The sequence below is a fragment of the Balaenoptera ricei genome, chromosome 14 (assembly GCF_028023285.1).
Source record: "Balaenoptera ricei isolate mBalRic1 chromosome 14, mBalRic1.hap2, whole genome shotgun sequence".
Lineage (NCBI taxonomy): Eukaryota > Metazoa > Chordata > Mammalia > Artiodactyla > Balaenopteridae > Balaenoptera > Balaenoptera ricei.
In genome coordinates, this window is record NC_082652.1 from 48,080,297 (window position 1) to 48,104,114 (window position 23,818).

At 38.8% G+C, this 23,818-nt stretch overlaps 1 protein-coding gene and 1 non-coding gene across 4 annotated transcripts in view; one reads left to right on the top strand and one right to left on the bottom strand.

The window, feature by feature from the left end:
• GAREM1 (GRB2 associated regulator of MAPK1 subtype 1) overlaps positions 1-23,818 on the bottom strand; it is a 211,412-nt gene that overhangs the window by 157,968 nt on the left and 29,626 nt on the right. The gene's annotated exons all lie outside the window — the stretch shown is intronic.
• TRNAG-CCC (transfer RNA glycine (anticodon CCC)) lies at positions 7,312-7,384 on the top strand. Its single transcript has one exon. It is a non-coding gene; the product is annotated as a tRNA-Gly (tRNA).

Here is a 23,818-nt window from a genome sequence, read left to right on the forward strand (position 1 = left end):
ACTTCACAGGGCTGTTGTAAGGATTACATGATTAGTGAATATAAAGCATTTACACCAGGCACCTGGTACAAGGTGAGCCCTCAATAAATCTCAGCTAATATTATTGTTGTCATTATTCTAGCTCAGTCTCTCTGGGCTCCATCCCTTTCTACACATCCCCTCTGCTCTCACTTAATGCAGGCTCCCAACAGCTCTCAGCAGGAATATTGTGAGGGTGTTTCCGTCTACATTGTGGCATCCCTCTAACCTAGCTTCCATTTTGCTGCAATTAGAGTCTTTCAAATGCAAATCTACTTTCATTATTACTTTGCTTAGAAATCTTCAATGGCTGTTCACTGTTAAGAGAAAAAAGTCCAAAATCCATGGAGAACCGCATGGAACCCTTCCTGACCTGGCTACAGAAATCACACTGGGAACGTCTGAGGCATGAGAGGGCCAAAGAAGGGCCCATCGATGGAGACTAGCACAGCCCTGTGTGCTATCTATCTCGGGTGTCCGTGGGCTTTTCTCACGCTCATCCTGTTGCCTAGAATGCCCTTCCCCCACAGTTGTTCAAGCTAGAAATTTCAGAGTCTAACACTGCCTTCTCTGTCATCTTTGCGAGACATCAGTTCTTCCTTTCTTCGAATGTCTCCTTAATGCCTAGGATAGTCTCAAGTCCATACAAGACTTTCCCATGCTAGGTGCAGCTTACCTTCCCAGCAAGTCATCCTCTGGCATGTGATACAAACAGAACTAGCTGGGGTTCTCTGAAGTAGTTTCCTTAAGGGATCTGCTTCTCCTACATGCTTCCTTCGGCCTAGGATGGTCTACTATCCTTTCTCCATCTGGTAAAACCCCATTCTTGGTGAAGTCCTCACTGGTGCATCCCTTCCATTTTCCATCCCACGGACGGAACTGTTTCCTTCTCTTACTCTCCTGGCACTCTGTACGCATCCTTCCCAGGGTCCTTCTAGCTGTAATGACATTTCACATTTGTGGGCCTGGCTTTCCGTGCTAGGCTGGGAGCTCAAGGTCTTGGCAGCCCAAGTACTTAATACTAAGTCTCAATTTACATTTGGGGAATAAACTCCTGTACAATTGGCGTTCTGCAGTCATTTTTCACTCTTTAAATTCAGAATGAGAGTCTCACCATGTGATAACTATTTCTTACAGAATGGAATCTGGGATTGTGCTACTATATTATCTAAAACTCAAACAAAGCATATCAATCCCTGGCATAGATTGTTAGGAGAAAGTTAATGTAAAAAGGTGGGCTCATCATATGAGGCAACTTTTTTTTTTTTTTTTAATTCTGAATGGAGCAGAATTTTAAATTTAATTATTAAATTAATTTAAAAATTAAATTTTAATATATAAATTTGGAATCACAGAATTTCAGAGCTAGAGGGAAGCTTGGAGAACCTAAACGCCACCTGCCTTCATTTTATATTTGAAGAAATGGACACAAGGTTCCCAGTCAGTTAGTGGCAACTGAAGACTTCCTGTTTCTTAGTCTTAAACCATGCAATCCCATTAAGCCAGATGAAAAGGAAAACTAAACGGCCTGTTCTATAAATGATTTACCCAGATTTCACACGAGCACATATGCAGTTCACCTAAACTGTGTATCTCAGTATAGCTTCAGAGCAAACCCAGCCCGGATGAATATTGTGAAGAACAGAAAAGAAAGACAGCTGGTTCTTAAGTCTGAGTGCAAAGTTTGAATCCTGACCCAATACTAGCTGCGTGATCCCAGTTAAGTCACAATAATCTCAGAAGCAGTTTTCTAATTGAAATGCAAAGAACAGCGCCTCTTTCATAAATTGTCGTGAGGATTAAATGAGGACGTTGATGAGTGCACTCTGTGAATCACAAATGCTACACAATTGTCAGGTATTAATAAAATAAAATGTAAGGTAAGGTATTAGTTTACACTGTTTTTTTTTTTTTTTTTTTAGTGTTAAAGAGTATCCTTTTATTTATTTTTTAAACATCTTTAATGGAGTATAATTGCTTTACAATGTTGTGTCAGTTTCTGCTGTATAACAAAGTGAATCAGCTATATCTATACATATATCCCCATATCCCCTCCCTCTTGCATCTCCCTCCCACCCTCCCTATACACTGTATTTTTTTTAAGCATTGAAAACTAGTCCCTAGTTAATTGTTCTGTTTATCCTTATATCTTTCTCTCTCTTTCTTTTTACTCCAGCACTTGTTCTGCTCATTAGAATTGCACTAGATCCTAAGTAAGGGAAAGAAAAGGAAGGGAGGTATTACTTGAATACACAAAAATTCAGTTTTTCCTTAGGCTCTATTGCAGTGAGAAAATACAAATCTCTCTTTAAAATAAGGTCACGAGTATATCATCAGCCTACAACTGTATAACACAGATTGCTACTTACCCATATATTCAGACAGGCTACAGGCCTCACACAAGCTCAGTATCAGGGAAGCACAGAATCTTCAAGTTGCAAGGGGCACTGGGGGTCATCTAAACCCATTTTTAAAGCATATTTAAGTGAGAGACCTAACTAGAAAAGAAGTCACAAATCACTATACTATTTTATACTTCAACACAGAAGTTAATTATTTCATAGGTTATACCTGACTATAGATTATAGATGTGTATTAATAGATGGAACTACATTTGAATGTCCCACAGCAGTACTTTCATATGCTACAATCTATGATAACATTAAACTTGAGATAGGTAGCTTATGACACTGAAATATACATAGAAATATTATTAAAAATTTTGAGTCCTTTCTCCCTTTACTTATGATTATAAACTAAGATACCAGAACGGGACCAAAGTCAAGGTCAAAAGAAACAGGAAATAATCAGGGATGTATCCCAGGCTACAAATCAGTATTGCATGAATTTGGTTAACATAAAGCAGTTTACCAGGGCCTGATACATTTCAAACCAACACGGAAAAAAATTGGCATTAACTATACAGAGATATAAAGTATATTTGGAACCAGATAAAAGCCTTTTCTCTCAGCATATATATTCAAACGAATGAATAAAATTTTTAAAATAAAGGTTTAAGCATGGCTTTATCCTGCTGTCAACTTACATGTAAATAGAACTTGTAAACATCAGATGTTTTACCCACTTTCCTTCGTGAAACATCCTTATAACATTCTCTTAATTCAGCATGTTGTCAAATAGTACTTATTAAGCACTATTCTCAGCAAATGAAAGAGAACAGCCCCTTGTTCTGTGTTGTAATTTGGCACAGACAACGTCCTCCCAGGCCAGCCTTCTGAAGGGTATATCAGGGCTGTTCTAAAGAAAGATCACAACAGTAAGTCCCAAAAAAGGCACTTAAAATTCTGTACCAGTCCCAATTAAGTGTCTGTGTGATTGAGTAAAATGTCAACCAAATCATCCCCCGGCTCCTCCCTTCCACTATTTTCACCCCAGAGGGCTGGCATACATCAGTTAGTTACCACTCACTTACACAGTCCACGACAAATGTGCTTAGAATTTTCTATACGTTTCGCTTTTAAACTCTATTAACTCAGCAGCTCTCACTTAAAAAAAAAAAAAAAAAAGAAGCTTTTCCATATTTAGTGATAGGAAACACAGTTATTTAACCAATTGGCTAAATTGTCATCATGGTACAAAATCTTATTTGGAGACTTTTCCCATTAACAGCCGTGAAGATCTCCCTAGGAAAAGAGTTTCTATTTCTAAATGTCATTTAATACTGTTTGAGGTAAACAGTGATTCCAAGTATATATGAGAAACATTGTGGAGGGGACACCTGCCTCACGAGTCTACTCATTATTCAGGTCTAAGAGTCTCTTTTAGTGGCTACAAGAATGCATTCTGTGCTCTGTACCACCTTGTAATTTGGAGCAGATAAAGAAGAGAAACAGGCATGAAAAAGTCAAGACATTCAAGATGGTACAAGATTTTGAAGTGCCACCTCTGTGGCCAAGATTTAAATCCATAGGCGTTCAGTGAAGGTGTGTAGCCAACCTCAAAAGAATACAGCCAAACGGTCAAGGACCAAGGCTGTCTAGTCCAGTCAAAGATATGTGGACCAGCTAATCTGACTACAGATTTCATGCCTTGCTCTCTCTGCAAGGAGTATTTCTTTTTATCTAACCCGCGTCTCTCTGGCACCATTCCCCTTTCTTCAGTTCTTAGTGAGAAAGGAAACAACTGCTCAGTATCCTTCTCATGACAACCCTTCACATATGCGAAGACTTATTAAGTGGCCTCTTGAACTTCTCTTCAAACGAAAGATTCACAACTCCTTCACCCTTTCCTCATGGGCCTTATTTTTTTAATAGTCCTTTGGTTCCTGCTATCGCTCTTCTCTGGATCTTGTCCAGTTTTCTTTCTTTAGTTCTAGAGCCCAAAAGAAAATAAAATGTTCTGCTAATGGCCTGGCCAACAGCGGGCAAAGCAGGATTGTTTTACTGTTCTTAAAAATTATATTTTTTTACTTATATTAAAATGTGCATCTCAGGATGTAAGGTAAAATACACACATGACAGCAATTCTTGCTTCAATTTATGTTTCACTTTATTGTATACAGGTTTGTTCTTTCCATTTCTGTTTTCTACTTCGTGTGAGTTTCAGTCTTCAAATGTGTTACTACTTTATTCTACAGAAATTCCTCTTTTTAATTCTACTTAGAGCTTTCACAAAGTAATCAACTCAATCAATTTAACATTCCCTGAATAGCTAATGAGTTTGCCGATTATTTTATCCGTTCACTCCTATGTCTATATTTCCCTCATTGCCCCAACTTCCCACGATAGCTTCCGGGAGCTCCAAGTTTAGGAGAGCCACGTACCACTGCAAAGCAACAAAACAGATATCAATTTAACTAGATAGGAGCTTTGCACTAGTGAAGTTGCATTTTACAAGAAACACACGTCATCTACTAAAAATTAATAGTAACTACCATTTAGTTAGCAGTGATGAATTTCCAGGAACAGTGTTAAGTATTGTTTTTAAAAGTCAATAGCTCTAAAAACTCTTTTCTCCAAATTTATGGATGAGAAAAACAACAGCTCCAAGAGGTGAAATAATTAGCCCAAGATCACTCTGTTAATAAATGACAGAGCTGGAGAGAGAACCGATAGTGCTTGACCTATCTAAGGTAGTTGTGGTCTGTTTGTAACACCAATACCATAAGAGGCATGAACAGCAAAGCTGGCAGAAGCAACATGCTTACCACCCACTACCACACATGCAAACTTCTACTCCAAAGGACTGTATCACTTTATTCTGCCATGTCACAAAAATTAAAGTCAGGCATATGGAGAAAAGTGATACTTTGTGTTGAAATTAAGCATCTAACCTTAGAGAGAAAAACTGGCATTAAACTCACTGAGACAGCTAAAATGACTCACAAATATTTCCTATTTTCCTTCCAACCATAAAAAAAGTGACCTTTCAAAAATGCCACATCATTTACTAATATATTAAAGCTATATTTTCTAAATCTGAAAGTTAAATTTCTTAGGTCTCAAAAAAGTGGTAACATACAACAGTATGGAGAAAAAAAGGGGTCCAGGGCAATTTAAGAAAAATTGCATGAGAGATATGACTATACGTGGAGGAAAAGTACATTATAGAGAGTTCTAAAAATGGTGGTGGATTACGTAAGTGGAAAGGCATTATATTTTTTTAAAAAATATATAATTAGCAATGCAGTGATCTTTGAGATACAGAGCAGCCACCTGGAGGAAAACTGTTAGAACCGTATGACAGCATGTGAAGGGAAATGCTTGAAAAGCTTATTATATTTGCAAGTTTGATAAACTGTGTAACCTTCCTAAAGGCCACACACCATTAGAGGTTTTAATTATAATAGGCCGGCAAGTTTAAACGTGGTATTGTAGTAGATCACTTTGGAGGGTTCCGTCTAGTAACCCTTCATCAATAAATGTCACTCTTTCCCCACAGAGAAGGAACCCCAGATAGAACATTTGGACTACATGCCCGACTGCCCGGACACAGCTGATTGGCTCAAGCGAGGACACATGAACCCAAGATGAGCCAATGAGACCATTTTCCATCTTTTCAGTTCCTTGTTTCATCCTTTGCTGCATTTTGCCCTTGGATTTCATGATACTCCAGTATTCTTTTCTGATTAAGCAGCTTGAATTTGTTTTTATCATTTGAAAAGCCCTAGCAAAAGTTTACATTTTCAAAAGCATTTGTGGAATGAATTTTATGTTTCTCTGGGTACTGCCCCTTTCCCTGAAAAGATAACTCTCTAAAAATGAAGACTGTGGTGATCACTTACTTCCCTTTACTACTGGGGGATAAAAAGGACAAGGTCAATGTTGGAGATCTCGAATCTATTGCCCATATTACGGCTTATTATCTCCATCAAAGAATAAAGGGAAATGCCCCAGTTCAAATTTGTATGCACTCTTAGGGTTTTTGTATCTCAGTAACAAGCTAATTCAAACTATACATCATTCTACACTAGCTATTAGAAATCCACTCCTCTTAAATCTTCCCACTGATATTCTTCCCCGCCACCCCCCCCCCCCACTGATATTCTAAATCATTTTAGTGACGTTAAAACCAATGATCTGCCACTTAGGATTATTTCTCTCGTAAGAATCAAATATATGTAGTTCATAAGACAACGTCAGCACTCTGGATAATGATGTCCACCTCCCAGAATCACTGTCCTCAGCACTCAATCACCAAGCCTGAACCTTTCATAACAAGACAAAGCCCTTCTGCAAAGGAAGCCATGGTCACCTCAGAAGGCGAGGCTGCATGCTATTCTGAATTCGGGTGCTGCCGTGAGTCTCACAACACAGTACTGTCAAATTCTAAAAGCGATTTCAAGCTGAGAGAAGCCAGAGAGCACTTCAGTTCGCCGGCTGGGTTTCCGGCCTGGGTTCTTGACATTTTAATCTGTGTGGATAAAGAACACTTTACTTCTTTAATGAAAAGCACTGATCCAACTAGAGGTGAACTTTAATTCTAAACAGAGAGCCTTGCTAGCTCACCCCTTCCTGGTGCAGGGGAGGAATGACATTCTTTAATCTTTATTGCTATTGACCTAGAGTATACAAGAAAAAAAGCAAAAAAAACAGCTAAATACTTGGCCACTTTCTGTACTACAAAGATTGGTGAAGACATTCAAAAAACGACCAGAAATCATGGTTTGTCATAGACAATCCACTAACAAGAAATCCAGTAACATGTTACTATATCCAGTCCTGATACAGTAACAATCTGGTTTCCAACAGCATGTCACAGCATTGTAACTTCATTTGAATTCTGAAACACAACGGATGTCACTGGAAGTTTTAAGAAGACTTGTCTGGGACGTCCCTGGTGGTCCAGTGGTTAAGACTCTGCACTCCCAATGCAGGGGGCCCAGGTTTGATCCCTGGTCAGGGAACTAGATCCCGCATGCCGCAACTAAAGATCCTGCATGTGCAACTAAGACCTGGGACAGCCAAATAAATAAATAAATAAATATGTTTTTTTAAAAAAAGAAGCCTTATCCTTTTCTGTTAGCAAACGCATTACAGGATAACTGTCATGGCATAACCACCAATCAAGTCCTAGAACACTGTAAATCAGTCTGTACTGTAGCAGTGCCATGAGAATGGACAATAGCACTGCTGAGTGAAATCAAAGTGAGAGGAGGCTGGTGACTGGAAGAAACAACTGACACTGAAGCACAACTCTGCATGCGTTCAGACCCAGAAAACAGACCAAAGGCAGTCACGTTAGGGTGCGCTGGTGTCTCAGAGTATCTTAAAAATGTGAAACCCAACCTTTAAAACATTCTTACCAAATGAATCTGACTATATTACAAATGAATGGCACACATAAATACACTGAAGGGGATGGAAGGAGCTGACCCTACTAGCTTTGAAAACCATGTTTTTAACTTGCTACTGTCATGTTAAAGAATAAAAGACCTGTACACAAATACTGTACACTATTGCTAAATTTGTCTATGGGCAGAGAGGAGCTCGGCAGGTCCCTAAAACTCTCAGGAGAGGAACCCTCTCTGACCAGAGAAGTGGTGGTCCCAAGAGGATGGGCAAATCACTGTTGCTTTTTTATTTCCCTGGCCTCTTGCAGCAACCCCCTGGACACAAATGCAATTGCAGGTAGTGCAGGGTAGAGGAAAAACTAGAGCTTGGACTTCTTGGCTAGAGGACTGGGAAGCGGGCCCCAAGGAGCCAGAAAATGCCAGCAGGATCACAAAGAGAAGGAAGCTCAGCAGAGAAATTTTGCAAAGTTGTACAGCACTCCTGGGCTCACCTCCGAGCTGCGCATGGTTCTGACTTTCAACAGCCTACCAAACGCCTAGAGCACTAACTGCAGCATACACCAATGCCCAGACCCAGCCTGGCTACAGGGTGGGGCACGAGGAAGTCAGATCCAATTAGCACTGCAAAGGTTGTGAAAACTGAACTGTCAGTGGAACCACAGCCTGAAAAGGCAGGTGGAAACTTGTAACCTGAACCTAACCTGTTGAATGTCTGCTAACGCAAAGCAGAACCCAAATCAATTTTCTGCTTAAAATTTAAACAAGACCTCAAGACCCTGAATTCCATAAAAGGACATTCAACATGTCCCGCTTAAAAACCAAAATTATGTGGCATACAAATGACCAGGAAAACATTAACTTGGAAGGGAAAAGACAGACACCGATCCAAATACTGAAATTATGAGACAAAGACTTTAAAGCACCTGTTAAAACTATGGTTTAAGAAGTAACAATGAGGGGCTTCCCTGGTGGCGCAGTGGTTGAGAATCTGCCTGCCAATGCAGGGGACACGGGTTCGGGCCCTGGTCTGGGAAGATCCCACATGCCACGGAGCGGCTGGGCCCGTGAGCCACAATTACTGAGCCTGCGCGTCTGGAGCCTGTGCTCCGCAACAAGAGAGGCCGCGATGGTGAGAGGCCTGTGCACCGCGATGAGGAGTGGTCCCCACTTGCCGCAACTAGAGAAAGCCCTGGCACAGAAACGAAGACTCAACACAGTCATAAATAAATAAATAAATAAAAGAACGTGAATTTCTTTAAAAAAAAAAAAAAAAGAAGTAACAATGAACACTCATGAAATAGATAAAAAGTCTCTCCCTAAAACCAGAAAATATAAAGGAGCAAATGGAAACATTAGAACTGAAAAATATAGTAACTAAAATATTAACTGATGGATTCTATAATAGAATGCAGATAATAGAGGAAAATGTCAGTAAATCTGTAGATAAATCAATAGAAATTATCCAACAGAAAGAAAAAAACCAAAAAGCAAAAAACAAAAAAAACCTGAACAGGTCCTCAGGATCCCATGAGAATATACCAAAAAGTCTAATATTCATGTCATCAGAGTCCCAGAAGGAGAAGAGAAAGAACATGTGCTGAAAAAAATGTTTGAAAAAATAATGACTGAAAGCTTTGAAACCTGGTAGATATAAACTTACAGATTCAGAAGTCTCAGCATACACCACACTGAATAAGCTCAAAGAATTCCAGGCCCTGACACATACTATCAAACTGCTGAACACTGAAGACAAAGATAAAAATCCTGAAAGCAGAAGATTATAGGGACCCACGGCCTAGGAAAACAATGAAATGACTGCTGACTTTTTGTCAGAAATCATGGAGGCCAGAAAGAAGTAGAACATTTTCCAAGTCCTGAAAGAAAAGAATTGTCATCCAGTGAAAATACCCTTAACAAATGAATGTGAAATAAAGGCACTCTCAGATGAAGAAAAACTAAGAGAAAATTTGTTTGCCAGATTTCCTCTTAGAAAAAAAAAAAATGCTAAAGACAGTTCTTCAAACAGAGAAATGGTACCAGAAAGAAACATCACGAATAAAGAAAAGCAACAGAAATGGTAAATATCTGGGAAAAGAGAATATGCTATTCTTCTCCTCTTAATTTCTATAAAATTTGTATGGTGGTTAAAAGCAAAAATTAAAACAATGTCTTTTGGGATTTTCAATGTACGTGGGATGCTAATAAAGCAGCAATTAGAAGGATACTTATAACATGAAATGCTTGTACTATAAAAGTAGAAAGGTCTGAAATCAACAATCTAAGCTCCAACCTTAAGAAACTAGAAAAAGCAGAGAGAGATAAACCCAAAGCAATCAGAAGGAACAGAGCAGAAATCAAAGAAATGTGAAGAAGAAGAAGGAAATGAAAGCAGAAATCAATGAAATTAAAAACAGAAAAATAGAGAAAAAAATCAATCAAAGCTAAAGCTTAACTCTTTGAAAAAAATCAGTAAAATCGATAAATCTCTAGCCAGGCTGACAAAGAACAAAAGAGACAGAAAAATTATCAATGTCAGAAAAAATTATCAACATCTGACTATCAATAAGACCCAGCAGGCATGGAAAGGAAAACAAAGTAAGCACATAAGAACAACTCTACACACATAAATTCAACAATTTAGATGAAATGGAATAATTTCTTGAAAACCCAAACTATCAAAACTCACTGAAGGAAAAAATATATAACCTGATCAGTCTTCTATTAAGGAATGAAATTTGTACTTAGAAAACCTTCTCAAAAAAGAAATCCCAAAGCCCAGATCATTGGCAAATTCTACCAAACATTTAAAGAAAAAATAACACCAATTCTACACTGCTTCTAGAAAATAAAAGAAAAGGGAATACTTCCAAACTCACCCCTGGGGTCAGAATCACCATGATAGCAGAACCAGACAAAGACAGCACAAGAAAAGAAAATGACACCAATATCCCTCATAAGCCTCAACAAAATATTAACATTAATAGTAACATACCACTTTCAACTGGAGTTTACCCTGAGAATTCATGGCGAGATTAATGTTTCAAGCCAATTAATTCACCAAATTAACAGGCTAAAAACACAACCCACACATGATCATTTCAATTGATATAGAAAAAGCATTTCACAAAATACAACACCCACTTATGATAAAAACTTTCAGCAAGTAGGAAGAGAACAGAAACTTTCTAATCTGATAAGGACATTACAAAAAAAAAAAAAATCCAAAGCTAACATCACACATCATGGTGAAAGAATGAAAGTTTTCCCCCTAAGATCGAGAACAAGGTAAGGATATCCACTCGTCTGTTTCCAATATAATACCATTTACAATATTTGTTAAAAAAAAAAAAAAGAAGAAAGAAAGAAATACTTACGTATAAATCTAACCAAACATGTACAGGTATGTTTCTATACAGGGAAAACTATAAAACCTTTGAAAGAAATCAAAAGAAGATGTAAATAAATGGAGAGACGTAGCATGTTCATGGATTTGAAGACTCATTATAGTTAGGAATATCAATTCTCCCCGAAATGATTTATAGATTTAACACAATTACAATCAAAATCCTGGCAGGAGTTTTACTGGTAAATATAGACAAGCTGATTCTAATACTCATAGGGAAAGGCAAAGGAACTAGAACAGTCAATACAATTTGAGTAAGAGAAAGAAAATTAGAGGACGCACACTGGCTGATTTTAAGACTCACTATAATCAAGACTGTGTGGTATGGGCAAATGGATAGACACAAAGATCAATGGAACAGAATAGAGAATCCAAAAATTTATCCACACGGATACCATCAGTTGATTTTTGATACTGAAAGCCAGCTTCTCACTGCTGGAAAAAGAAGTTACAAATAAGCAAAAGAGAAAAGTTAAAATGAACCTTGTGCTAGATATGAATCAGAGATTATACAGTATGAACCCCCTCAGTTCATACACAGGTAGATGGATATGAAAATACATAGAGATACGTGTGTGTAGACATTTGTTAGTTTACATACATATATTTCCTAACTTTGTCTGCAGAGAGGCCTAGAAGCAGTGACACTCCAGTAGCAATAAACATACCTTTATTAAAAGGAATCAGGGCTCCTTGGAGAAGTGAGGGCTGAGGTAGGGAAAATAGAAAATAAGCCTGGAACATCTTGTGGGGTCAGAAAGTAAGAAAGTGCTTTTAAAAAAAAAGATGAAGGCACACAGAAGAACACAGAAACCGCTATGAGAACTCCTTAGAGCCAAAGCTGGAACAATTTTATCAACGATAAAATAAATATCCATGAGTCCATGCTGATATAAATGAATGATAATAAAAAAATAAATATGAGAAGATAAATCTTCCTTACAGAAGAATTCCAATTCATAAATGTAGATGGGATGAATGAACAAGAAAATCACCATTAGAATACCACTGTAACATTGCTGCAGGCAAGATCCACCGATGAATGCTAAAATGAGTGGGCAAAAGTTAAGCAGAAACATATATATATATATTTATATATATATATATATATATATATATATATATATATATATATATATATGCATGGTCTCAAAGTGTCTCCCCCAAATATTAGTTAATTACAAAGGGATCAACAGTAACTTTACACTGGAGAACCTGGCAGAGACCACCTCATCCAAGTGATTAACGTTAGACCTGTAAAAAGCTATGTGGCCATCACGTGTTCAGAAGAGAACATCACCTCTGCAGTATCCTTGGCGGTAACAAATTACCTCAATCTAATCAAGAGAAGACATCAGACAAACTCAAATTGAGTCACAATAAATGACCAACACTTTTTAAAAGTGTCAAGATCATGAGAGACAAGGAGAGACATCAAGGAACTGTGACAAATCAGAGAAGCCTAAGGAGGTGGAAAACTGAATGTAATGTGGGATCCTGGATTAAATCTTGGATAAAAAAGGACAACAGCCAAAAAACTGGTGAAATCCAAATACAGTCTGTTGTTTTAATTAATAGTATTGAACCAATATTAACTTTGATAACTGTTACTACAGTTATTAGGGGAAGATGGGTTAAGGGTATACGGGAACTCACTGTACTATTTTTGTAACTCCTGTAAGTCTAAAATTATTTCAAAATACCAAGTTAAAAAACAAAGCAAAAGTTTTCTAACATTATTAAATTGGTTGTCTGAAAACTAGGTCGTTTTTGTCTGTAGAAACATTATACATGGTGGATAGGTTTGCAGAATATCCCACAAAGTCTATTTAACCAATAATGAGATTCTTTTCATAACAGGAGAAATCAATGTAGTTATAATGGCAGTAATTAAACAAAAATAATGACATAAAATAAAAATCTGGTTGTCTAAAAATGTTACATGAGGAAAAGCAGTCTATTTCAAAAGGAGAAAGATGCTGCTATAGATGTAAAATTTCACGAAATTACTTTAGAGATATTATGCCTAATTTCACAATGGAACCTGGAAAAGGGTGAAGGACAGGGGGAGGAGTACTCGAGTTTGAATTCCTAGAGTGTGCCAGGCATGGTTTTAGGTGCTTTCATGCATGATCTTCGTTAATCTTTCTTATTACCTTGTGAGGGAGGTATTGCTAGCCCTGTTTTACAAGTGAAAACATGTCAGTGAGGTCTCACAGCTAGTTAAGGCAGTAGAACTGAGTTTCAATCTCAGGTCTGATTAATTTCAATGTCTCTTTCTCTGTATTTACTGCCTCTAACAAAAACTGAGTCATTCTCCTTAGATAAAGGGCGAGAAGAACAGTGAAAGGCACCAAAGGGAATGAGTATGATAAGAGAATAAAGAAGGCAGAACTAATTAAGTCATCAAATGATAAAGGAAAATACTGGTGGAAGAGGTTTTAGATCAGTGGTCTCCACACGAGAACCTCAGGGCTGGAGGGATGGGAAGGGATGTAAGAGCTGCAGCACAGAACCAGCCCCTATCGGAGCTGTTCTCTGGAGTGCCTCTGAAGGTCAAGGAAGTTACAAAGAACAACACAGAACATAGAGCCACTGCAGCTTCACACTCTTGCAATCACTGTAGCGCTGCTCTACTGCTCATTTAGATGAATGTGTGTAAAACTTTTCAATGATTTAAATGTAGAGATTCACAAGTAAGAAAAATAACTATTACAATAAGAAGAGGACATGTGTTTATCTAGATCTTTCTAACCTAAAAGAAACACTACAAACTAACAGCTGGAACATAAACTCTTGAGTAAAAACTAGGCCTTTTTTTGTAGCCAATTATCAATGTCCCTTCTTATCCAACCTGATGAAGCCACTTAAGTCAGATGTCATTTCTGTAACTTCAAGCAGCTTCATTATTAGGACTGTTTACATGCATCACCCTGTTCATTCCAAGAGTTTCTCTTGAATTTTATTTCTAAATTAAAGCAAAGCAGGATAATAGTTTAAGAAAAACACATTATTCTGATTAGATATTTTCTGATTTAAAACTGAAAAAAACCTCAAGTGCGAGAGGTTTATTTATTCTGAATATGTAACTGTGAGGTACTGAGAGGGAAGAGATTTTGAAGACAGAGAAACAGATTCAAATCCTAGCTCCCTCACCTACTGTGTAAAAGTTACCACGGAATTAACCGAGAAATGCCAGGTCTAGCTCCCAACCCTGCCTCTGCACACAGGGAGCCCTTAATATATGGGTTAAGAGAAAGTAACATGTGGCTGTTCATGTCACACACAGATTTTAAACCATTATAATGATACAGAATCATTAAAATGGCAATAGTGACAGCTAGGCAACAAACAAATTCAACCAACCAAAGTAACGTGCTATGGTTGAAACAGCACCAGACAGAGCTGGGAGACGTGAACTTTAGTTATATTTCGACCATTACTCAGCCAGCAACCTGGAGACAAGTCACCTCCAGCCCCTGCCTCCTCCTGCAGCCTCTTCCATCACAGGAAGGGGTCGGGGTAGGACTGTCTTGGGGCTTCCTTCTAGCTCCCGGGTTCTGCTACCCGGTACCGGGGACGTGAGAAAGGGCTGAATGAGAAAATGTGTAAAGGGATTAAAAACTGCCTGCCATTAGTTCTATATCGAAAGGACGGAGGTGAAAGCAACTCCAGCCTGCAAGCATTCGACTGTGATCCCGAGCTCTCTGGTGTCTAAAATGCCACAACCAGAGATGCTGGTAGAAACTCACTTTCTAGAGTATTCAGAGGTAAAGAAGAAAGTGAGCACCGGGGATGATGAATGTCAAGGATGACGATTACACGTTGAAACAGGGTACCAAGCTGAATGGCCCCGAGTCAAGGCCACTCTACCTCCAGATACAGACAGGTGGAAACTAGGGGGCTTTCAAACACCAGAAAATGGGATGAAGAATGATGCTTTAGTCGCTGTATCTACTTCCTTCTTAAAAATCCGATACAGATAATTCAAACAGATGCTTTAAAGAATGTTTCAGGTCTAACTTACTTGGAAATTTCTGCGCTCTTCCTGTGCTCTTCACATCATTAAATCAGGCAAACCAAGCTTACCTTTATGCAATGTTTATGACCCTCATATTTCATCTAACAACAACTGGACTGGTCTCTTTACAATGGTAAACTAATAGCCAATAGCTCAGAATAGCCAAAACCCAACACTCTTAAAAAGCCTAGAATAAAACAATTTATTGAACTACTGTTCCCACCAAAAATATGAGGAACTAAACATGTACAGTGCTCCCCTTCCCCGTTTCTATATTCTTTTTTTTTTTTTTTTTTGGATCCTTTATAAATTTACCGTACCTTTATTGGGTTTTTTTGAATTTTTGAATTTTATTTTATTTATTTTTTATACAGCAGGTTCTTATTAGTCATCCATTTTATCCACATCAGTGTACACATGTCAACCCCAATCTCCCAATTCATCACACCACCACCAGCACACCTCCGCCGCTCTATCCCCTTGGTGTCCATACGTTCGTTCTCTACATCTGTGCCTCTAATTCTGCCCTGCAAATCTATCTTTTTGACTTGGAAAGGAATGAACTTCAGCTGCCATTTCTACTCTCAGCAAAAAATAAGGAAGGGAGAAGGCCTACAACACACAACTACATAAGAGACAAAAATAAACACGCTTTATCTGGCAGAGAAAGTCTGTTTGCTCTGGTCTAAGCCTCAGCTCACATGCAAGCTAGCAGCCTTGGGATGGCCACCAGCCCTGCGAATTTATGGCTCCAATCTGTGAACTTCCTTCCACAAGGTCCTACTAAGCCCTCACACTTTCCTCACCTTGGCCGGGTGCCTCGCTCCCATGATGACAGCTAGCACTCCTCCACACGGCCCCTCAGCCCTAGAGGCAGCTGAACCCCTTATCAAACTGACCCTTCCCCTCAGGGAGCTGTGAATCTCACAAACTGTGCTGAGAAAGGGGGGATCAGAAACAGAAGACAGACCCCCATTCTTTCCTGCCCCTGGAACAAATGAGTGTCAAGAACAAAAGCTTGTCAAATCCTCATCCTGTTAAATGACACTGAAACACGAAAACCAGGAACTGACTTTGGCTGATTTATAAGTTTACAATGGAACTTAACTTTTACTTTTTATCTTTGGGCAATTACCTAACTGCTGAATCTCAGTTTTCTTATCTGTAAGATGAAAACTGTAACAATACTACCTTCCAAGGTTGCTTTGAAGATATGTATGTCTGCCAAAAAAGATTTTAAAGGAATTATCATTGAAATAAGCGTTAAATCTTCTCAAGGTGAATAATTTGGGGGCCTGATGTCCCCCACACAAGAGCTTCCAGGTTGGAGGATGGAAAGAGAAGCAGCACCTCGTCTCTGACTTCTGCCCCGGCCCCAAGGAGTAAGAGTGGCTCATTGCAGTAAGGACTCTTGGTGGGGAGTATATATTGTTGGAAAAGGTCCCCATCTGATCCCTAGCCCCATCCACACCCCTGCTTTAGACAAAGGTGGGATATTGTGACCGAGTTTTACTGACTTTATTGAGCTGGCACTACTATTTGAAAGACTAAGGGGTGAAGCTACAACATTGCAGAGGGTTCTTACAATAGCTCTCTGGAGTAAATACCAGCCTCCCTATTTGAGAAAGAACAAAACTGAGGTGTGAAGACTTGACAGGCACTGGAAGGCAGGCTGCAGAATTCCAAGGCCCATTTTCTTCACCCTGTGCTGGTAAGTTTGGTTATTTAACGTGAGGAGTTGTAAAGAAGCGAAGTTGAGTTCTTGCCCCAAAAGAACATGGAGGAAGAAGGCAGAATTCTGTGAGAATAAGAGCCTTGGTTCTGCCCCAGGCTGACATCAGATAAGCCTGGAATTGGCCCGCCCATCAAGAACCCAAAACGGAAATTTGTAAAGGAGAAACTCCGAGATTGCTTAGGTAAATTTACTTCTGATAAGGTGATGCTTCAGATGGCTTCTCCGGTCCTAAAAAACCTCTCCAACTGAAGAGGGCTCAACAGATTTACAACCTGTGGGCTGGGCCTTATTCTGGGTCATTTCTGGACCAAAAAGATATTGAAGAAGCAGTTAAAATGCTTTGGTTGCAAAGCCACAGAATGACCAAGCCATCTTTAATAATGATAATTTTTTTAAAAACTTTAAAAGGTGGGGTTATTTTTGGTAAGACGATTCCTGGTCAGTGGTTGAGATAGTTGAGCAAGGGCCATGCTGGGTGGAGCATCTTAGCACCCATTCTCTCTCTCTCTCTCTCTCTCTCTCTCTCTCTCTCTCTCTCTCACACACACACACACACACACACACACACACACACACGCACATGCACATACGACCTTTATTTACACTCAGGGAAAATACTATAAACAACGAAGTAAACAACGAAGGTGCGAGCCCAGCCCCCAGCCCTACCCAGGGGATTCCAGCGCTAGGTTCCTGCAGGAGGGCCGGAGGCGCCTGGCCAGCATGGGCCCCCTCCCGCAGCTTCTGCACATCTGCTCCCTTCCCCTCTCTCGCTGGCTGGCCTCTGCTTACACCTTGCTCCATACTTCCTGATGATACCAGTCATTTATTTGTTTATTCACTAATTTATTTAACATAAATAGCACTTACCGGTAGAGAAGACAATGTTTTAAAGGCACTATAGAAATTAATTCATTAAAGCAAAAGGATCTGAGGTGGAAACTATCTTTTTTTTGATGAAGAAAATGGGGCACAGAGAAGTAACTTGCTTAAGCTCACACAGCTTCCACATGACTACAACTGGCTTCTGGCACTTCTCCACATCATGATGTTTTAGCTTCAGATCCCAGGACTGTTTCTATTTGCTATTAAACTGTCCAGAGTGAATTAACCAACCAGCCACGTGTAATACTGAAAATAGCACACTGCCTGTATTCTTGTTATCATTACTCATAATTAGCACAAGCACATTCCAGAGATAAAAAGATGAGCCCCAGTAACGGTGATGAAGTTAAGAAGTCTGGGCTTTTGATTCTGTTTCTTCCTCTAATATCACAGTACTATATTTTGATTCTATGACGCATCTCCAAACTTGGGCTGCATCTTAACAATCACTGCTGGCTAGGTGGTGGTTCTGCTGCATCCTCATTTCCTGTGCATACCCATTAGAACTTGTAGTTTGGAAGAAGATCCTGGAGACAACGGTAGAGCATTCCTAAGAAATGCTGTCTCAGCAATGCTCTTGATTGCACAGAGGACCATATTGTGTAGGAAAAGCATGGACATCTACAGCTGAGTGGCAAGATAAAGCAGAAGAGTTCAACTTGGATTGTAAAGAAGACTGAGAAATACCTAAATTTGTTTCACATATATTTTCTTGTTTCTATGGCCCAAGAATGGAAAATCTATGTCTAAGTAAGTCTCAAAGAGCTTATTTCACAAGTATAAAATAAAACTGTAGGTGATAAAAAGCACTGGTACAGTTTATTTGGCATCTGTTTTCTTTCTTAACTATATATAAAGTAATAGTGCCTTTTACAATTGATAATTTTGTAAGATTCAATGAAATACAGAACTAGTAATCATAACTAGCAGTAGCTGTATCAAAGACTTAAGAGACATTAGGACCCCAGTTCCTACAGTATCTTTGAAAGAGACAAGGATCCTCTGAGGAAGCCTAGAGGTGCAGAAGCAAGATCTCAGATAGTATGCATTTAAATATACAGAAAGCAGTATTTACTGTAACTAAGACTATTTTAAAATTTTTTTCCCGAAATTCGCAAAAGAGTTTGGGCTCTGGTAGCCCAACTCCATGGACAGCCATGATTCACCATTCTCCTCTGTAAAATGGGGATAACAGTGTTTAACTCCACACTGCTGCTGTGAGGATTAAATAATCCAGCTAAAGAAAAGCACACCACTTGGTACAGAGTAAACACTCAATAAATGTTAGGCTGCTACTAATAGTCACCAGTCAAGAAAACACAGCTTCGAAAAAAAATGGAAGAAGCAGATGAGGAAAGCTGCTACCTTGACCCGGACTTCTGTGGTCGTGTTCTCTATTTAGTGACTGCTCACCCAGACACAAGCAACTGTTTCAATAGACAGAGGCCTTCCTTTATATCCAGAGATGAAAGCAGCCCCCACTGCAGCTTTATTTCTCCGTTTCTGTAATCAGACCCAAATCTGAAAGGGTTCCTTCTTTGGACACAAGCCAACCCACATGGCAAATCTCTCCATACACAGCCCACCCTCCCAACCCCGTACAGAAAGAAAAGTGCTCTGAGAGTCATCTGGAGAGACAATGTACCAATATTTTTGCTTGCATTCCAAAATATAGCAAACTTCCTGTCCCTGCTGCCGCCTACCGAGTTCCTTGGAAAGGTCACTGTCACAGCGCTGGGGGCAGTTCACAAACTAGCCCCAGAAGGCAATCCCGTGAGGCTGAACCCCGCTTCTATCCATTTTCATGGCACGTGCAAACTGTAATTTCTTTTTGCAGAAGAAACCCCTCTGAAGTGGCTAGAAGCAGCCTTGCCAACTACTAAACTAAATTACTGAACTGCTACATGAAAACCATTATTGATCTATCTTTTAAAAATAAAAATCAGTATTGAAAATCTGTTGTTCTATTTAATACTGCTAAGTAAACTATTTTATGGCTTTATATAATGCCCGTTACCCTTTATATCACAACAACAGTATTTAACAGGTAATACTCAATTTTTATATTCATCACCATAAAGTATGAAGCTAAGCTATTTAGAACAAAATGATTTTCTTAACAACCTGAAAAGCTAAGTATACCAAAATAATAACTAAAGTATAGAAACCAATTTATGTGAATTCAGTACAAAAATTCCATTGCAGCTTTTCATTCAACGTGTGATATTTGAAGGTAGCTGAAGCTCTTTGAAATAAAAAGGACATTTTAAGAGACACTGACACTCTTAAATTTAAAACATGCTATTGACAAAACGAGCGGTATCACTGCCTGCTGAACTAGGCATATTAAAGCACTAAAAAACATTCTGTTTTAATGAAAAATAAAAGTAATAAATGACGTTATAAGAAAACTTTGTAGCATATTATTTGAAGAGTAGAATAGACTGTGAAGTTTCCAAACTCAACTTTGATTTAGATGTAAATTTTCAGCATTTACAGCATATGGGATGTGGCAGTTTCCAAATCACCTGCATGTCTTAAGCTTTTGCCCTCTACTCAGTAGCTTTGTTCATTGTGCAGATAAGAGGCTGATGGAAAGAGAGATGCTTTCATTGAAAGATCCCAAACAAATGTTCTCAGAAAATGAAGATATTGTTCTAGAACAGAGACCAACTGTTCAGGTTAACAGAGCAAGAGTCTTCAGTACTACGCTGACTTGTATTTGCTACTGTAAAAGAGAACATGTGTATTCTTCAGCTCACAATAGCAGTAGGTTAAAAAAAGTCGAAATTAATCACTGTATGCCAGTAAGTAGATTCCCTCAAATGACCAAACATAAGACACAGAAGAGTGAAAAAAAGAATTTTTCTCAAAACTTTTCATGTAATTTCATGTGGGTTGAAACACCAGAAATACTTCAAAGATAAAATAGCTGGGAAGCACAGAAAAGCCATCATTTGAAAGTAATCTATACAAAAACCAACGAAAAATGGATCAACTCAATAGACCCGAATGTAAGAGCTAAAACTATAAAACTTTTAGAAGAACACAATAGGAATAAATATTTGTGCCCTTGGATTAAGCAATGGTTTCTTATATGTAACACCAAAAGCACATGACAATAAAAAACAGATAAACTGGAAATCATCAAAATTTAAAACATTTATGCCTCCAAAAACACCATCAAGAAAGTGAAAAGATAGCCCACAGAATGGGAGAAAATATTTGCAAAACATGTATCTGATAAAGGGCATGTATCCAGAATACATAAGGAACTCTTGTAATTCAACAACAATTTCCCAATTTAAAAATGGGAAAGAATTGAATAGTCATCTCCCCAAAGAAGATACACAAGTGGCCAACAAGCGCATGAAAAGATGCTCAACATCATTAGTCACTAGGGAAATGCAAATCAAAACCACAATGCGACACCGCTTCACATTCTAGAATGGCTATAGTAAAAAAGCAGACAATAAAGATGTGCAGAAATTAGAACCTTCATACATTGTTAGTGGGAAGGTAAAATGGTGCAGACATTTTGGAAAAGAGTCTGGCAGTTCCTCCACTGACTAAACATATAGTTACCATATGACCCAGCAATTCTACTTGTAGGCATATATCCAAGAGAAATGAAAATATATGTCCACACAAAAGACTGTATTCGAACGTTCATATCAGCAGGATTCATATGAGCCAAAAGTAGAAACAACCCAAACAGCCACCAACGGATGAATGGATACATAAAATGTGATAAATCCATGCAACGGACTATTAGTTAACCATAAAAAGGAATGAGGTGTAGATACATACAACATGGATGAAGCTTGAAAACGTGATGCTATGTGAAAGAAGCCAGTCACAAAGGGCCACATACTATATGATTCCATTTATACAAAATGTCTAGGACAGACAAATCCATACAGACAGAAAGACTGGTAGTTCCTGGCAGCTAGGGAGAGGGCGGGGTGAGAAGTGAGTGCTACTGGGACCGAGGTTTCCCTGGGTAGCAATAAAATAGTGGTGGTAGTTATACCACTCCTTGAATATACCAAAGACCACTGAATTGTACACTTTAAAAGAGTGAATTTTATGATCTGTGAATTATTCATCAATAAAGCTGTTAGTAAGTGCTTTTAAAAAATCACCTACTCTGTGCAAATAGCATGGAGCTCAGAGGTAGGGGGTCTCAAGTCCTGCTCTGCTTATGTCCGCAGGCTTGTTAAATGTCGGTTTCTCTGTGAGCCTTAGTTTCTAACGGTGTTAACTGCTTGGCCTGGGCTAAGACAGAAGGCCCTGTCTGGCTTCAAAGAGGTAAGCCTACAATCAAGCCAGATCTCAAAACACAGCAACAATCCCAGAGCATATTTAGGAGTCACCAGAAATTTCACATTCTATCCTGGTTAAGGTATAGTCATCACATGAGGGATTAACTGTAAAGAGAGTTAATACTTCTAAAAACAAAAAGGAAACAGTAAAAGCAGCTGAACCAAGCTGCCCCTGGAAATTTTAACCACCCAACAGTGCCAGATCCCACCCCAGTTCTTTCCAACCAGCCCTTACGAATTAACCTCACACTGGCAAGGGAAAACTCTGTCTCTTTTCCTAGATGGACTGGTTCAGAAAATTCTATATTGAATGTGTATGTGCTTACATCACAAACATTTAAAAGGGTAAAACTTTCAAAGATTAATAGAAGGCCACATCGGGTAAGAAGTGTTTGAGAGGTAAAGGAAAACAGAGCAGCCCTCTTCAGCTGGCTACTCCCTATCTGTCCTTCAAGATTTAGCACAGGAAATAATTCCTCCTGGAAGCGTATTCTGCCTCCCTTCCCCACTCATCAATCTGGACCCAACGCCTGTATGTGACCCCAGAACACCTGTGCCCGTGGATGGGAGCAAGCAACTGCCTGGGCAACATCTCCACCTGGATGTGCCATCAGCAAGTCAAGCTCCGCACCTCCAGGCCCTGACCTCATCATCTAGTCTCTCCACTACCCATCCCAAGCCTGCCGTTTAGTCCCCATTTTGGAGAAGGACATCACCACCTATATAGACTAATGGGATGCAAGTGGAAAAACCTACACTCAGTAGTAAGAAGGGTGAATTACAGAATTTTTAAAACAGATATATAGCTTTCATTCAGGATCACACACACAAAAAGGCCAAAGAACTATTATAGATCTTTCTAAGCATCTTTTAGGAACAGAAGAGAATTTACTACCTATGATCTATGTGTAAGACAGTTCATCAGAAATGTTTAACAGCTGTCTGCTCCTCAAATGGAGGCATATATTTCCCCCAGAGCACCATCCACACTGAAGGAAGGAAGGAAGGAAGGAAAGGAAAGGAATAGTATAAACAGTCTTGTCAAAATTACTGCATATGCTATAACTTAGAATTCATGAATAATTTCTTGCTTTTGAATATAAACCAGAAATCTTCCGATGAAAGATGACTAAGTCAAGCTCAATGGCTGAAGCTAAAGACTCCTAGTTTAAACTGCCAAAGTTCTATGGAGAAATATGTGTAGTTTGCTTTGTAAGATTCCAATGCACAATCATCTTACTATTGCATAACAAATTATTTCCACCTTCTAAAAATAGTTTAAAATCCCTACAGTAAACCCCAAATATTAAATTAGCATATTTAATAATCCCAGAATCAAATCATATGGTCTTAAACTAGATTCATTTTTCTAGCAAAAAATATAAGGTCATAGTAGCACGATAGAAATTACTCTCACAAATTATCATTTCAGTTGCAAAACCGTGTTATCCCAGGAAATGTAGTGTTGAGGTAAAATGCACACTGCTCATCAAAAGAATTGCTCTAAATTTTAAATCATGCTCTGCCACAAGGGTACCACAGCCTTCAAATTAATTCAAATAGCAGACAGGGACACTGAAACAATGATACACAGAGCTGTGCAGCAGAAATTTCTAATGATACAAATACAGTAGTAATTATTCCTTTCAAAATACAGAGAGTGTTGATTCCTGATGCA